Genomic DNA, 18,781 nt, shown 5'->3' with positions numbered 1-18,781 from the left:
AAATACTCAATAATGGAAAACCATGCAAAAATGAAGTGTAAAGGGTCAGTTTCAAATTGTAAAATACCTCCAGATAGCATAAAGACTGTAAAGATGCTATACTGAAGACTCAGAAGAGAATGTGAAAGGACATAAAATATCTGTCAGAGATAAGCAGAGAAATAAAGGAGGCTATTTAAAGTAAGAATAATGGAAGCACTGTCCAAATAGGTTAAATTTAGAAGAGCACAAACACTGGCACATTACATAAAAAACATTAAGGCAGACTGAAAAAACAGATTAGCCAAACAAATTGCTAAAAGCAGTTACCCTAATAGCAATTTTTTCAAGTGCACCAGAAATAGGAAGGCTACCAGTGTGTCTACAGGCCAATGGAGGACTGAGATATTAGAGGAAAGCGCAAGAAATATGAGTCCCTAGCTGTAAAGCAAATGAATTATCTTCAACGTTCATGACAAATGAGCTTAGGGACATTCCTTTCTTTATGAGAAATTTGTCCATCATCTCCAGTTAAACCATCAAAGAGCTTTAGAACCAGTCATTCAAATGAATGTTGACAAATCATCAAGACAGTGGATTTTCACCCAAGAGCTCTAAGAAAATTGAAATATATAATTTCTGCACAGCTGAATGGAGTACGCAGCTTACTGTTGAAGCTGTCTCAGCACCGAGGAATGGGAGACAGCAAATGTGATGGCATTTCTTTTTTTTAATAAGATCTTCAAAAGAGATATAGGGGCCTACCACGAGAGTAATTGAACCAGACAAAGTCTTGAACCAACTTAGGGTCTGAGCTACTGGCCCTTACGAAACTAAGGTATTTGTAGGCATCAACAGAAAAGGCTACAGTACTTGGAAACATGTTGCAAACTGTGGGCTGCAAACCTGTGCAATTTTGGCTCTATGGAAATCTGAGGAATCACTGCGTTCGTCTAAGACATGCAAGTGCTTTCTCCCTGAATTTGTTTAATATTTAGTTGGTTGGTAAAATGCTGAAAAAGAAGGCATTTACTGTACTGCTAAAATTAATGGGGATTTAAGAAGTCTCTCAGTAACAGCATAAAGCAGGAAAACACTAATTTTTTTTTCAAACTACTCAAACTGGCACAAAGGCATCATGTAAGGAGGACAGCGGGAAAGGAGAGAAATGAAGCCCATGCTGAGTTCAAAAGATACCACTGACCAGCCATGAACTTCTCACTCTCTACAGAGATGGTTTCTATTCTTGATTTCCATTTATTTTCTTTTATGCTGTCCCTGCTGCCCAGGTCTGTTATTGAACCATAATTAGATTATGGGGGGGGTTGGAAGTGCTAAAGAAATACATTGGTTTAGCAGTGCTTCACTGTATTCCCTGTTCAGACTTTTTCTGTTTCCATATCTAGATTCACTACCATATTTACAAACTATCAAAATAAACAACAGGTTATTAAGCTGATGATGTAGTAAAAATGTAACTGTTATTTAAATATTTAATAATTTATCAATCACTTTATTCAGTGATTAAAATTACGTTAGAGACTTCACTATAAGGGGCTGTAATGGGCACCTGCTTACCTGATCCTGGGGGCTGGGGAATTGGACGAAGAATCAGGAGATGTTGATTCTGTTTCTACCTCTGTCACCCTTTGGGCAAATTATAGCCCTTTGCTGTGCCTCAACTTCTCTTTTGACAAGTGGAGACAATGTTGGGGGCTGAAGTTGAGGGGCAATTACACTTGTCCAGAAATCTCAGATGGTTTGGAGCTACTCATAAATCTCAGCTGGATAAGTTGTGGTTAAAAAATAGAAGCAAAAAGAGCATTGAAGCCATGCCTGGACTGATGACACCTTGTGCTCTTATCAATCCCATGCCCACAGGAAATTTTTCTGGATAAACTGGTGACAGAGCACGTATAGGCTTGTACTTGCAGCTCTCAATTAGGCAAAGGATGCAATAAGCAGGAACATGCCAAGCAATGTGGGTCTTCGTAGTTGCACATCAGATGTTGAGGCAGCTGCTGCCGCTGAGAAGGATGGAAGCTGAGAGCTCTGTGCCTCTAAGTACTGCTCTGTGCCTCACAGGTCTGGATGAAACAGGAATTAGAGTCTGGTGTCTGTGATGATTAAGTAAAGAAGGTGGCATATATAATCAACCAAAATGTAATTATACTGCATATGTAATTATGCATCTATACATTATTGAATATATAAAAATCAAAAGTAAAGAAAGCACACTGGCTAAAAGCTAATATGGAAAATATAATACTGAAGCAAAAAAGACTGCTACAACTATGGCAGCCAGAGTGAAAATCACAAACATCTAATGAAACCCAGTAGCAAACTTAGCAAACTTGGGGACCACCAGGGAAGAGCTTACAGCTCAGCTTTGTTCACTGGATGAAAAGAAATATTGGAAGTTTTTCTTTAGGCTGCTTAGTCGGATAATTTCAATGAAAAAGCATGAAAAGTTGTACATTCAACATGACTGAAAATTTCAGATTTACTAGGAGACTAAGGCCTCCTCTCAAACCACTGCACTTTCAGCAAAAATAAAATCAGGCAAATGATCTGTATTTCAGTCTAGCTCCAAACTGCAAATAGACTCAGATCAAGACCTAGACAGATCTCACCACAGCAGCTGTGTGTGAACAAGCAGTCACTTCAGTTAAAATGTTGGACAGTCACAGAAGGGAAATTTATCTCTTGATTCCTTGGTGCCAGAGCTGGACAACTTTTCCAATAGATGTTCTCAGCATGTTCTCAGCTTTTCAAAAACATGGGTACCTTGTACCTGTGTTGTATGCATGGTTCCTGTAATTGTAACAAAATAATTGCAGTCTGGGACATTCTGTTTAAAAATGGCACTAGTGCAATAGATCATTTGTGGGAAACTGCTTTCCAGTGAATAACTTATCTTGCCTTTAAGCTGATGCAGCCACAGGCTGTGATAACTTGATAAAGGCCTAGGGAGAATGAATGGCTTGATGGGGACTTAGTTGTGGATCTGAACCAGGTAGCTGTTCCTTTGCTGAACGTTATTGACTGAAAATAAATGGTAAAATGGCCAGCTGTGAATGAAAAAAGGGAACAATTGGTTCTAGTGGAATGTCATATGGAAAAAAAAACAAAACCAAACCTGCAGGAAAAAGAGCATGAAAATTAACTTGAACAGTGTCTGTTACATTTATTCCATCACAATTCTGTACAGATACATAAGTACTCTCAGAAGCAGTTATGCTGGGAATTAAGAGTGGTTCTCCTGAATTAACAAAGAGGTAAACTGAGTTTTCCTCCCCCCCACCATTGCATTGATCCATGCAACATCGATAGTGTGTGACACTGAGCATTGAACAACCTCCCCTCCAGCAGCGAGGGAGAAAGAAGCTGTACTAACCACTACAGGAATGTGTCAGGAAAAGTAACTGAGCCTTCAGTCAAGTCTTGGGCTTCATCAGTATTTTTGGTAAGGAGAAAGTGTCTGTGTGAGCTATGGAAAGGTTTTTGAGATTCTTATTGTCTTGATACTCAGATATTACAGTAGAGTTCCTGCAGTATTGATTTCCAATGCTGGGTCTTTAATCAGATATTCATCAGTGGAAGGGTGTTCAAAGGACAGGGAAAAACTGTTGGTCCAAAAAAACTAGACCAGTGGCATCAGTAGCTGCTCTGTTTGAGAGCTGTATGGAGGCTTTTACACTGCCTGTCACTCTTGCCTGCCTGTTCTAGCCAGACAATACCTCAGTGCACAATAACACCTTCGTGCAGCTGAGGTACTCACCAATGGGTCTTGCCATGCTGTTGGTGTGCAGCTGAGGCCTCAGAAATGTGAAATGTTTCAAGAAGTGGGCACACACTCAGCAACCATCGAGGACAGAACTTCTACTGACAAAAAGATAAATCAAGCCAGGCAGAACTACCATTCTTCTGACAACTCCCAAACATACCAGGTCCTACAAGACACTCTTTTATTACAGAAAATTTCTAAATGCCAGTGTTGCAAACCCAGCATCCTAGGTGTGAAGGAAAGAAAATGGTCTGAGTGCGCAGTGGAATTTATTTTCCCATTTCTTGATTTATCATTTTACCTTGGCCTATTGATATTTCAAACACTTTGCTGGAGAAAACAGATGCTTTTGCTTTTGCTTTGGGACTGAGCTTCAGAAACTATAGTTTTATTGCATGAGACGTTCTATTAATGGAAACTTTTACATCCCTTGAAAGAAGCTCTGAGGAGTAGATAAATTGTGGAATATTTATCCCAGTTATTCTTCACAAGGAAGAGGGTCTGAGGTCAGACAAGACTGGGCATGTCTATGCTAACTTTTCAAATTCATGAATCCTGGAGGATAGCTTGCTAAATAGTTAGAAACCCAACTTAGTTCTATGATTTAGCAGTTACACATAAGTAATGTTGATGTCTTGTCCAGATGGCCTTGCTAGAAGGCTAATGATGAATATCTCCTAATCAGGAGAAAAAAAATAACTGATCTATCATGGGGAATGACTGTGCTCAGAAAGAAACTGTTTCAGCTACATGTCACTGTGGTTTGTCTACCAGGGAACAGATACAGAAGTTACAAGGGAGATTTCTGAAAAACAATAAAGACCCTTATGTCTAAACACCATATTTCTAGAATATCTGTTATATATAAATATGGGCTCTTGGAAAGATACTATTCTCTCAAAATACTGCACTAAAAAACTTTTCATTCTCAATATCCAGCAATGAAATTTTGTAAAGGAGTTAGAAGTAGCCAGAAAGTGGCAGACATAGGCATTGTTTTGTTATATGCTGGTCATAGAAAATATAAATCTGGAAGTTATGCTGTAAAACTAAAATTACTGGATATGCTGAAGCTGTAAAAATTCCACCCAAACTGAAAATAATTTTTACAGAGTGTTATAATGTCATAAAGGTGGATGCTGTAAAGCATGAGGAGCCCTACTGTAGCAATATCTCACATGGATACTTGCAGAGCTGGAAGTACCTATCATATCTAGCAAAGACAGTGGCTAGTTGTAGATAGCCAAGGCTGAAGTGAGGCATCTTCGCACCGAAGGAAGGCAAGGTGTCAGTTTAGTGCCAACTGCTATTGCCCTCTATTTGATTTTGGTTTTAGTTTTTATTCATTGTGGTAATGATGCATCAAAATTTGTATACAAAACCAAGCAAAAGATGCCTGGGTGAAAGAATTAGACATGGTCAACACAACTGCTTCCTCAAGGTGGTCATGGTGGTGGTGGTGCTTTCACTCTCCCCACCCCACCACTGCATGTCCCTGATGATAACTAATTTGTCTTGATGATAGCTAAGCACTATTTTACCAAATGGCCCAGGGTTTGCTTTCTAAAGAGATTTTGATGGTTAGTGGCTGGTTGTCCCCCTCACCAGAACTGGATTCTCTGCTTAGTTACACACAAAACACAGATGAAACTTTCAACTCAAGCATTTTTTGTAAATTTACACTCCAGAGCCTTTATTTCTAGTTAAAAGGTGTAAAAAGACTTAATGGGATTTTGGAGTCTAACTGTGTGATCCTTGTGAAAAAAGTACGGAGCATATCTGTGTTCCTCTCATTTTGGAGTGGTTTATGCAAAGAAACTTTTCCTGAGAAAGAACAGAAGGATTTGGGCTGTGAAGACTCAAAAGGACTCAGAGTCACCTCAAAGTCCAGCATCACTCTTGGTGTTCGTAACCTGGAGTGTGATAGAAATTATAAACAGAAAGCTGCTGGGTATCTTGAACTTTATATATCTGCATAACCATCGTGAAAAGACATATGTTTTAGTTTATCTCTCCAACCTAAATAATGAGTGTTCAGTGGTAAGTAGGTGGTAGACAGGTGAAAGCTAATAATATTGGTCATACCAGCTCATTTTCTGGATCAGCTCACCCAGCAGCCCCAGGAAGACTCTGTTCCTTTGGTTTAACACTCAGTAAAAATGTTCATGGTACCCAAAATCTTTCATGTTTTAGCCAGAAAACCTGAATCACTTCCCCAAGCTTATACAAAACCTTATCTTTTGTAAAATCTCTTATTTAAGCTTTATAGGAGTTCATGCTCATCAGTAAAAGTGCACATACTACAAAATCAGGGTGATTTTTTGGCAGTAATATGTAGGTCCTACAGTGTGCACGTCATTTCAAAAATAACGGGTTATATGCATGTGCATCTTATACTCCACTTTGAAAACCTCCCCCATTATTTTTCTGCATTTTAACATCAATTGCAGGCAACGACTGTAGAAATATTGATAACTGAGCATGATTTCTGGGACAATAAGCAGCTTGGCTTGTCACCTGGCTGCCACTGTGGGGAATAAGAATTGAATTTGATACATGGACACTTAATACTTCTCTGCCTGTATTTTTAAAGGTTTCTCCTGTAAATTGGTTCTTTCTCTGTTCTATTTTTGTAAAAATTGAAGAAGCTGGCAGTATTTTACTATTGTAAATGAGTGTTACTCTTGTTTTTATATCTTCATTGTTCTGCTTACTAGTTCTCATCTGCCAGGTTTTCACTGAACTACATTTTTTAGTGAAAAGGTGAAATTAAGAAGAAGAAAGTAGTGAACAAAGCATCTTTATCAGGTTATTTTTAACTGAATAAGCATATTTGGGAAGAGTGTTTTTACTTTTCAAAACAAAATGGCCACTAAATATATCAGGAAGGAGTGAAAATTCCTATATCTCTTTTATTTTTAAAAAAGGTAACAAAAATAAGCTGATGAGTTGATCAGAACTTCAGGAAATTTTATTATTTTATACTTCATCCATAAAGAAGAAAACACCAACCTTTGCTTAGTGTAAATATTAAGGAAACATACTAACAAAAAAGAATAAATAGGATACTCTTTGTCTACATCCTGCTGGTGTGAGTTGCAGATCCCATCTTGCCCTTTCATGCTCAGGCTTCCTTCCCGAGGAAAGCGGGGTGCAGGGTGAGGAGCTGGCATAAGATTAGGACACGTGAATAGAGGTAAATGTCTGGCCAAATTCTGCCAAAGTCCCAATTTTAAAAGTGCTCGGATCTCACACCACCATATATCAGAACTACTTGATATAATAATCATGCTTAATCTGAGCACCTGATAATCTGAACATCTGCCCAACTGTTCATGCACTTCCGTTCCCCAGTGGTGCCCAGGAGGGCGCTCAATGGCAGGCACCAGAGTTCTGCATGGGAACGGCATTTCTGTGTTTTAGGCTTCGGTTACATTTGCAGCAGAAGGTAAAATGGTGCAGGGTTGATGGCTGGAAGCTAAGCGGCACAGGCTGGCTTGCATCCTTTTGGCTAAACTCTCTAATCTTCAAACCAGAATTATTGTATTCCAGCTGCCTATTAGGCAGGCTTTGGTCTATGCTAACCTCTGAAACATGAAAAGAATTGCTTCAGAGAGGGATTTTGGCCTGGGAAAAATTATGGCAGGGACCATGCTAACAACTGAGCCGTATGGAAGATTGCCTGTATTCTGTCTTTAAAAAACAGGCAGAAAGCAACAATGAAGGTGAAGAATGCCGATTAAGAAAAAAAAATGTAGAAATGGAAGAAGGGGTGTTAAACACCGAAAAAATGAGGAAGGATTCAAAATAATACCAAAAGTGGAGATCTAATTAATTAAAATAGTTAATTATTTAGCTAATTAAAACTATCTTTAAAGAGAGCTGTATATAGCTAATATTCTTTTTTATTAAAAAACACTCTGTACACCTAATAGAGGAGAAGTAACCATGGCAGAATTAATAGTGGGCTTTGCTTTTCTTTAGCTTGTGCACAGAATGATATCAGTGGTGCTTTCAGGAAAACAGAAATCACTGAAAAGTATATGAATTTGCTAAGCATTTCCAAGTAAACAAGGAATGCACAATCTTGCTTTATGCCAGAGGAGGCTTGGGGCAGACCAGGGCAGACTTTAGGACTGACTGGAGCAGGCTCAACGCTCATCACTCAGCAGTGTCAGCACCAAGTCACACAACTCCAAACTGAAAATTAAGTCTGTAACCTCAAATAATGTCTCCCTCTGCCACGTTCAAGAGAACAACATGTACAGAGCAGCTTTAAATGTAGAAAGATGCAGAACTGCTTGAGCAAGTCCAGCGGAGAGCTACCAAGATGATCAGGGGGCTGGAGCATCTCTCTTATCAGGAAAGGCTGAGAGACGTGGGTTTGTTCAGCCTGGAGAAGAGAAGACTGAGGGGGGATCTTACTTGATACTCATAAATATCTAAAGGGTGGGTGTCAGGACAATGGGACTAGGCTCTTTTCAATAGTGCCCAACAGCGGGACAAAGGGCAATGGGCACAAGGTGGAACACAGGAAGTTCATCTTAAATGTGAGAACAAACTCCTTTCCTGTGCAGGTGCCAGAGCAGGGGCACAGGCTGCCCAGGGAGGCTGTGGAGTCCCTTCCCTGGAGACATTCAAACCCCGCCTGGACATGTTCCTGTGCCCCCTGCTCTGGGTGTGCCTGCTCAAGCAGGGGGGTTGGATGAGATGATCTCCAGAGGTCCCTGCCAACCCCTACCATTCTGTGATTCTGTGGTAATGCTACTGTGTGTTTGTGTGGTAGCAGGTATGTGTTTTGGGAGACTTGGTCCAAGTAGTAACCTCATCAAATCACTAGCAAGGGTGGATGTTATGAGTTTGTTGCTTTTCCTTGATAATGTTCACACTTATAATTTTCTTGTTCTTGGCCTCCTGCCCCTATGGTTAGGTACAAGTGGCTCAAATGTGGTTGCCTCACAAGTGGTGGTTGGTGCTGTACAAGATGCCTTTAATTACCTGACACTCAGAGAAAACAGGCAGACACAGCAGCAGACCATAGATGACCTGTGCCTGTTGGACTGGCAGCTAGGCATTTAGTTTTGCAGAAATGAACTGAGACCACAACTGTGGGATGGATTTTATGCCAGCTAACTAGAGATAACGGAAAGATCAGTTCAGGCTCTCTCTACAGGATAGATAGAGGTACTAATGTAGGCTAATTAGTTCTGGTCTAAGTTACCTAATATATGTGTCACAGATCAACCTTGGGAGATACAAGTCTCTCCTCACTGGCTACTAAATGACCTTAAACTAAATAAATGATTTTTAAATTGATTAGTTTAAAGGAATAAAGTTTTGTTTGTATCTCTAGAAAAATAGAGATACCTTCCCTATCTGAACCACAGATTCAAGTCCTTTCCTGCCTAGTAGCTGTATAAGCTCACCACACTGCACTGCTTAGCAGAGCCAATTTACTTCTGGATTAGAGCTAATTTACACCCACACTGTTCAGGTGTGCAGAAATTGAATAGTCCCATCAGCCTGGTACATAGCACACGCCAATAAACACTGCCAAGAGCTGGGTAATGAAGTCACCGAGGAGCACAGGGGTGCGATTGCTTGTTCATCCATGCTGACGTGCCTATAGCATATTCAGGCTCTGGGTCTGCCAGCAATGTTTTTTCTGCATGATTTGGCCTATATCTTGAAAAATACTTTGTCATCTAATTCCCATTTATTTCAGATACCTTTGAAAATCTTGTATACACCCTTTGGGATAGGAGTTGTTCTGCGTCTAACCAATATTTAACTCAGTCTGTCTTTGACCCCAAAAGTGTTCTTGGTACTGACTGCTTTGATAGCAACAGTCATAATCTCAAGTTTGTTTTCCTAATACACTGTGACGTGTGTGTTTTGATAGCTCAGTAGATTACTGTGTAATCATTCAGATAACTCTGTTTTAACTCCATTTAAATTTAAATGACTGAGGAACAGACTAAAAGTTATGCTTTTTTATAGCTGAATGGAAAAAGTAAAATTTTGGAGGAAGTATTCTCATGTAGCACAGATGTCTTCTTGTACAACTGACACTCATGACATTTACTCCCACCTTTTCTAAAAATCCTTGGGGAAGTATGCTTACACCATGGGTAATTGACTCAGCTTGATAGTTCCTGCTGAGTAATTACACCCAGTAAATGCCTGTGAATATAATTTTCTATTAACTAGCAATTTATCATCAACATAATTGGTTCAGGTGCACATACAGCGTGAGTGACATGTGAAATACTAGTATGTGGAAGTCAAGTGAAAACTTATGCTGGATGCTGTAGCATGTTGACCTGCAATGTCTTGAGATTTCAGGTTTACCCTGGGAATTGATAAAGCAAAATAAGAGTGAAGAGATGGAGTAAATAAATGAAAACTTCAAATGATGTGCAACCATTTAAGAAAATGAAACTAAACCAACTGACTCACGCTACCATAAAGCCATGTTCAGACTAGTAAAATAGGTGTCTCACAGAAGTGGGTTATTGTCTGTCCAAGACCAGGTGCATCCTAAACAGTATCTGTCTTGTTCAGCCACATTTTAAAATGAGAACTATTTTTTCTAGCTTAGATGCATAAGGAGATCCACATGTACAAGCAACAGGAAAGCAGCTATAAAATTTCCCAGTAATGTATTGGTTATTAGACTTTGTGAAAGTCTGTGAAAGGAAATCTTTCCTGTTAGCCAGAACCCAGTTTAAAAGGCACTTGCCCATGAATGAAGATATTTCTTATTGGATAGGCGAACACTCATTCTCAGGTAAGACACTTGTTTCCTAGCCAGCCTTTGGTGTGTATCCTGACGGATGCAGGCTCACCCTTCTGTAAAGCTGTCAGCAGATTGCAGGAGTTTTGTTGACATATTCTCTTTGTTTATTCTTCCGGTGAAAGTTTCAAGGTAGAGTGATCATTTGGGTCACCTCCAAATGAAATATATGGGGAGAAGGACAATCCTTCATCTGCATCTAGAACTAGATCTACTTTAATGGAAACATATTCTTTGCCACTGCCACCCCCACTGAGACCCTGGACTTCAGGGCAGGAAGTTTTTACAGAGGAGCTGGAGTGAATGGGCCTGTTAACAGCCAGCAGATCACAACAACAAGCAAAATTTCGCTAACAGACTGAGAACTGAAAGACAAATAAGTATCTGATGCCTGTGAAATGCCTGCTGCCTTTGCAGGGATGGTGATGCATGCCTGAAGCTCTGTGGCAGTGAACTGGTGTGCCAGATTGCCACAGCAAAGCAGGACTGGACAAAAGGGTGGCCTACCATCACCGAAACATGGCCGTTTGATCCCATCTAATTTCTTCTCTTTTCTTTTCATACCTCTTCCCTGGTGCCGAGAAAGGATTCTGGATCAGAGGTGACTGTGGAAAATATCAGCTGAGACAACCTATTTGCGTAGCAGCACCAGTTTCCTTAATGTGGCATCTCTAGTAGAAACTGCAGCTCCATGGGAGCTGTACAGCCAATAACTTAAGAATTAAGGAATGTGGAAAGCCAGTCTACCTCTGCCTGATTATTGGGACCTGACAATAAATATTCTTAGTCTGGAATAAACGTCTGGGAGGAGACTGGTTCAGCCCTACCCTTCTCCTCACAGCAGCAGCCTTCCAGGAATCAGAGCCTGTGAGTTTCCAGGGAGCAACCGCAGCCTGCACTGACCTCTCTGCTGGCTCATCTCTCTCCACCTGTGCCTCATGGAAGATTTCTCTGCAAAAGTCCAAAATTTAGATTCACAAGAAGCCTGGTTAACCATTCAGCCCTTTCATTCCCTGAAGGAGGGATCCCCCACCCCCGCAAAGGAGACTTAGCTGGCAGTTCACTTGTGATTGCACAGTGTAATTCACAGCCTTTGGTTGATCACCAGACCTTCCTACAATATGCACGGGGAAAATGGGTGCTTAACACAGGGATCCATGGAAACCACTGTATTGAACATCGAGCCGCCTTGGCTACTCACTAAGGTGCATCCACAGCAGAGATATACATTATGCTTCAGGTGGGACGTAGGAAAATAATCTCCAGCTGGGTTTCATAATGCTGAGGTCTTCCCTGGGGATGTGTGCCTGACACCCCCTGAAACACAGAAAGGGACAACCTGAACCTTACCTAAATCTCCTACTGCCCTAAGTCTGCTTTACTTTCCCTACTTCCAAAAGGGAGATACATGTATATATACATATATGCAAGTACCTATATATACACACACATATATATATATGCATACATACACATATATACACATACATTTTACTGTGCAACCCTTGTGCTATTATGAAAACTCTATATGAAGATGGAGACCTTATATGCAGTGAGAAAGCATAAAAGCACATACCCAGCCATTCCATCTAACACAGATTCCCACCTCTCACAGTGGCCCATTTCAGACAGTAGTGGACACTGTCAAAGAACAACCCAAATGGAGACAAATGTCTGCTGTGGCATCCTCCTCTCTTCTGACATTTCCAGACTTCCCAAATGAAGTGCATTAAGGGTCTCATGTCTGAAAGGCCTTGATGCCCTTTGTCCATGAATTTATTGAATCCTTTTCTGAATCTTAGCAAAAGTTTAGCATCCAGAACACCACTCAGCAATGTGCTGCATTGCACAGAAAAGCACGGTTTGTTTACTTTCAAACCTGTAGCCTGATAACTTTGTGACCCTGAGTTACCAGAAAGAGTGAATAATCATTGCTTAGTCACCTTCCCAACAAGTTTTGTAACATATTATTATTCACCCTGTTTCTGTCTTTTCAGTTGCCTCTTCTCTGAGTTCAAACTAGTTCAAGTTTATGAAATCCTTCAACATTAGCCATGCCACCCCTCTGCTCAACACTGGCTTCCTTTTTTTTGCAACCATTCCAAGTCCTATGTATCTTTTTCTGAGATAAGGAATCAGAACTGTACGCAGAATGGAAGATGCAGGTGTATATATATGAACATATATATGTATAGGCACAATGACATCCTTATGTTAATTTCTTTATAGCTTTCTTTGCAATTTTAAGCATATTAACACCTTTTAATTGTCCACTAAGTATTGGGCTATACAGTCTTTTCAAAATCTCTCTCCTTCATAACTGAAGCTAATTTAAGGTCTATTGTGCTAAAGGTAAAGTTTAGATTATCTTCTTCCTGAACATATTTGCATTTATCGGTACTGAATTTCAGCTGACATTTTTAATTACCCTGCAACTCACAACCATGACTTTCCAACTCATTTATGAATATATTCAACAGACACACAAAGTATCAGAACGACTAGCAATAACCATGGCTTGTTTCTGCATTGCTCCAGCAACTGGCCCCAAAATGCTTTCCTAAAACAAGACAAAGAGTTCAGTCTTCAAGACTCATTCTTATTTTATGGCGACTCCTAACAACTGAGAATTTGTGCTAGTTTAGGACATGAAGAATAATGAAAAAATATAATGAGTTAATCCCCTATGTTCACTGAACAGTCATGACCTACTATGCAGCCTTCATTTAGCATAGGTATGATTTTTCCCACATAACCTATTAAAAAAAAAATCTTACATAGTCCTCAGAATCATACATTTTGGCTCCTCTCCAGATTCCATGATGCACAAATAAAGATGTATTTTTCTTTTCTCTGACTACGAATTGACTTTTGATTCATTTTCTTTCAGTGTATTTGTGTTTAGCTTTCTGTAAATGGAAAAGAATTGCTGGCCTGCAGTGCTGAGGATCTGCATCTGTTATTCTGATACTTTCAGGTCCTTCCAGAACCGCATTTCTGCATAGAGAATGCTCTGATATATGCACCCTCACACAAACTTTCATTCCTGAAGTTGGATGTTTATTCCGTGAAGTGTAGCCACTACAATGATTCAGTTACTTGCTTGGGAAAACTTTGGCTATTTTTCCTAGTAGGTTAAAAAATGAGATTCCAGATACTCATTAGCTGCTTTTTTGCCTTTTTTTTTTTTTTCTCTAGGAAGCTATGAAGGTAACACAGTATTGAAATAATGGCTTTTGTATGACCACTGGTTTATCAAAAATAGTGAATTTGAAGGTATACCTACAAAAAATAACCAACTGGGACCTGCTATGCTCAAATCTTTAGGCAGCTTGGCTCACTAAGCAAAGAGTCACATTTGGACTGGTAATTTTAAGCCAATAATAATGAGCAGGAATCAAAGGCAAAAGTGAAAGGGCTTGCGTGACCAAGCAGCAAGTTATTAGTGCCCAAAACCAAGCTAGGCTTAATCATGTTCAGAACGGCATCTTTCTAATTAGGTGAGATTGCAGGAGCAATCTCCAAAAGCAGATATACCCGTTACAGAAGTGGCAAGAAAGAGATCAGTGAGGAGCAGGGCAACCACTTAACGTACTCAGAAAGAGGAGGACTTAAACTGAATTAAGGTCAGCAGAAGTGGCAAGAAAAGAAAAGATGTGCTGTAGCCTCATCCAAAAAACATTCAGATATTATGGAGATTATGATAATATATCTCCAGAGACACTAAGTGACATAAAATACCTATTAAGAAAAGTACATTCAATGAGGTATACTGCAAATCATTATGAATATTCAATTCCAGTCAAATTGACATGAAAAAGAGCACTCAGGGACTCTGGATTTGAATCTGAAAAGACAATTGAAAGGAAAGGAACTACAGGAAAAAGCGATAATAAATCTTACCTTATAAAAAATGCAGTGAATATTAAGTAAGCTTTTCACCTATGATACGGACAAAATCAGACAACATGATTTTTAAGCATCTTAATATACTTAAAATATGCTCTCTCTACTTCTGTTGTTATTCTGGGAAGAGAGAGCTGTCTTCACCTAGTGCTGTTCAGTACCTTTTAGGAAAGAACTAGGTATGGCCAAACTGTAGCAATTATAGCAGGAAAAGAGAGAGGAATGTGCAGCATCTATCTGACTGCTTTGGTTTGTGGCAGAATTTTTCAGTGTGGTTGCATCGAACAAATACTGAGAAGAGAAATAAAGTGTACCAGTAGACTAGGAAATGGGCAAGCCTGTTCAGATCAGTGGGGGCTAGACAGCTGAATATCATAGCAATGCTCTTGCAGGATACTAGTGTTAAGCAAAAAACCTTCCAACTTCAAAATCATTAGTAAGTTTGTTAAAGTTTCCACTAAAATTGTTAAAAATATGGATATTCTTTCATGCCTCCATCCCATTTATTAAACTAACTCTGCAGAATTCTAACCCACTTTCACATATGTTATATATATGAAATACATATTCTGCTCAGTAAAATGTGGCTATATGATTTTTCTTTCATTATCAGGCTCATAATTTTGATGACAAGTTTGTGAGCCATCTAACTGAAGAATTATTCTGCCAGAGGAGCAGATATTTCCTGTGTTTTCTTCTCTGTACTTTGTTTGCTCACCTCTTTTATCTTAAAGACATCTTTCAGGGAGATGAAGAGGCTCAGGAACCATAAAGGGTGAGAAATGTGACTCCACTACAAGCAAATGTTGAATCTTATTTATTCATTTATGGCTATTTCAGGTTTTGGACATTCATAAACAGATGTAGATGTACATGAAGATTCATCTAGAGATAACAGCACAAAAATAGCAAAATAATCTCTGCTCAGCTTTTTAATAAAGCTGCGAACAAACAGTGCGGCTTTATCTGTACAATCTTTCTTTCCTTCCCAAAGAAATTGGAAATATAGCCTACAGCTTCTAAATAAGATCAACTTCTCAAAAAATTGCTGGCAAGTCTGTAGGAATACACATTCAGACACTGCAGAACATTTGATGCTGCATTTCTAGATATAATAAGGCATCTATCCATAGAAATATATTTAAAAACAGAAAAAAAAATCATCTGTCAGCAAAAGGAGCCAAACAAGTCCCTGAAATCAATATCAGATCATATTCTGCAACTAAGGCCCGCTATGTGGACCATTTTTAGATCACAGTTTATTTAATTTATATGTTCAAAAGTAAGTAAAAGATTTTACTGACATTTTAAGAAGAATAGTAAACATTTCCTGCACCATATTCAAGCTTGGATTGTAAAAGGATTTTTCTATTTTATTTTACTTTGGATCAGGACACTGTCTATCCCTCTTTTAAAGGTACTGCAAGATACTGTCAATGTGGACAGATGACATACACCTGTGTCATGTCAAAAGACACACATGTATTTTAATTTGTAGCTCACATCCACTGAAATATCAGTGTAAATAAGAACAAAGCCTTCCATCTAGTAACACCTGAACCACTCTGGTATCTGGAACACTGGAAAAAATAAAATCAAGAAAACATCTACTTCTGGTGTAAGGGATTTCATTCTGGATGCTTCATGTTTTCCCGCACAAATGAAGATTAAGGTATCAAGCTACCTCTTCAGAACAGCTTAGCCATTTTACATGAAGTAGAAAGTATTTTCAACCCATAAATGTTACAGAACCCTAAAGCTGCTCCTGGTATGCTGTTCTATGATTTGGAGTTTTCTATGACTGTCCCAAGAGGAAATTATGTGGGGTGTGGAGGATGATCATGGCCCAAATCCAGTTTCCTTTTTATTAGAAGAAATGGTGTATGGTAGGAAAAACTGTTGACTTGGATCACAGAAAGACTTTGGAACACTGAGACATGAAAGCAGTATTCCCTCCAGATTTCACAAATTTCCCAGACTCTTTTATAGGATTAACAGTAATGAGAACAGGCCTGGCTAAACAGAAGCACAGAACTACACTCAGGCTTCTCTTTTTAACTGTCATTTTTAGTACACAGGACAGTCTTTTGGATTAATACAAAACTTAGGAAAATGAAAAATGGTTTTGTTTCATCTTCTGCAACCTTCTTTGTTTGATAGATTCATTTTCTGGCTTTTTCTACATAGATGCTGGGAATAGTTGGTCCTCCCTCCGTTCCTCCTCATCTCCCCAGTGAATGCTGAATAGTATCAATAGAAGATGCTGTGTGATAAGGAGTAAGTAAAGATATACAAATCTAACTTCTGTTACCCACTGTTGATAATCATTGTCTACACATTTCTTTTTCCAGGAAGCCCTGTACATTTAAATCTAATATATAAAAAATCCAGCCCCAAGTTCTCCTTTCCTAATTCCTATTTTAACAAAATACATTTGCTCTGTCATAGAATCATAGTATCGTTTAGGTTGGAAAAGACCTCTAAGATCATCAAGTCTAACTGTCAACCCAACACTGCCAAGTCCACACTAAACCATGTCCCTAAGAACTATGTCTACCCTTCTTTTAAATCCCTCCAGGGATGGTGGCTCAACCGCTTCCCTGGGCAGCCTGTTCCAATGCCTGACAACCCTTTCGGTGAAGAAATTTTTCCTAATATCTAATCTAAACCTCCCCTGGTGCAGCTTGAAGCCATTTGTATGCAGCTATAGAGAGCAATAAGGTCTCCCCTCAGCCTCCTCTTCTCCAGACTAAACAACTCCAGTTCCCTCAAACTCTCCTCATAAGACTTGTTTTCCATTTTCTTTTTAATTCTTTTTAATTCTTCAAATCTTTTATCCTATCTCATAACTGTTCGAACCTTAGATATCAGCTATATTGTTAAACTATAGTCCAACCAAATAAATTACATTCAAGGACAATGTAAGACTTACTGAGAAGGTATGTTGCCTGAATGCTGCTGGTAAAGCCATCTGGAAAAACACCAGCCTTTTTAACTGAGCCTGCTCATTTGAAAGTTTGGCTTGGCTAAAAAGGCCTCTGTCTTCCTCATGCACGCATCTTGCTTAAAACATTCTTATAAATAACAGTTTCCTATTACTTTAACTGCAGAAAGTAATAGAGAAGTGAAAATGTGCATCTTCTGTCTTTTCCAGCACTAACTTAACAGTGTAAGTTACTTCATTCAATCTCTTGAATTTATTTTTTTTTTTCAGCTTAGTAAGCCTTTCCCTACCCCGCCCCACCCCCTGCCACCCTTAACTGTAGTCTAAGGGTTTCTGATACTCTCCCAAGCTTCCTGGAAAGAAAAGAAATATGGCATATGTCAAGACTTGTGGATCTGTTGCAGGATGAAAGATATATAGTGAAAAAGAGACACAGCCTGGAAGTATTAGCAAGACATTCAATAAAAACAGAATCTGCTTTTCATAGCAGATATTTTACAAGTATTGGATTGCAAGATGCTGTGGAACTGGAATGGTTAACACCACATTCTAACTACACGTTACTATATGACTTTCTGTTGTTCAACTCGAAACATCTGTAATTTTGCCTAGAATCCTTTTAGTTTGGGGATTCTCATCTTTTCTCTTGAAAGATGGGCTAAAATTTTTGATTCACACTTCCTTAGGATTTATGTAGTCTTCTGTGCCACTGAAGTAAACTGAGCAGAAGGCTTAAATCACAATAAAATGTACCTTTTTGTAGCTGAATATAATGAATATCTAAGGAAGTATGTGGATTTTTTTCAAACAGCTAGACTACATAAGCAATTTTGCTCTGTGTAGAACATGGAGGAATATCAAAATATCTGGCTGTATTCATCTAAGACTACTTTAAAGTCCTGCTTGGGATTGACACCTCACCCAATGGTACATCACATATTATTGGATATTGTGTTCATAGGAACAGTTCATGTCCTTCAGCATCTGCAGCTGTTCCTAAGAGCTTGGTTGGCCATGTGGCTTTGGAAATCCATATAAATACAGCCTCAGCCTGTACGTATATCCTTGAGGGCATAGAAAGGTCTAAGGAAACCCACCATGAATTACTCTGGTGTATACTGTGTAGCCTCTTCTCTCTGGTATAATGACATCCGTGTCTGTCATTGTTCTTATTTTGTTCCCATTAACTTGAATTCACTTTGCACTTCAAGAATTTGACCTCTGCTTCCCCCCTTATCAACATTATTGTCTTTAAAAAGTATTACAGAAGTCTATCCGTGTCGTTCTTCAGCTCTAATACAATTTAAACAAGAAATGATTGTGATCTGGCTTAAGACAATGCACGATCTGTTGTAGATCTATACTAAAT

The 18,781-nt window shown here is 39.1% G+C and overlaps 1 protein-coding gene across 1 annotated transcript in view; it reads right to left on the bottom strand.

Moving 5' to 3' along the window:
• Positions 1-18,781, bottom strand: part of STK32B (serine/threonine kinase 32B) — a 181,841-nt gene that overhangs the window by 2,149 nt on the left and 160,911 nt on the right. The gene's annotated exons all lie outside the window — the stretch shown is intronic.

Source organism: Phalacrocorax aristotelis, chromosome 4 (genome assembly GCF_949628215.1).
Source record: "Phalacrocorax aristotelis chromosome 4, bGulAri2.1, whole genome shotgun sequence".
NCBI classification, from domain to species: domain Eukaryota; kingdom Metazoa; phylum Chordata; class Aves; order Suliformes; family Phalacrocoracidae; genus Phalacrocorax; species Phalacrocorax aristotelis.
This window is presented reverse-complemented; position numbering and strand designations above follow the sequence as displayed.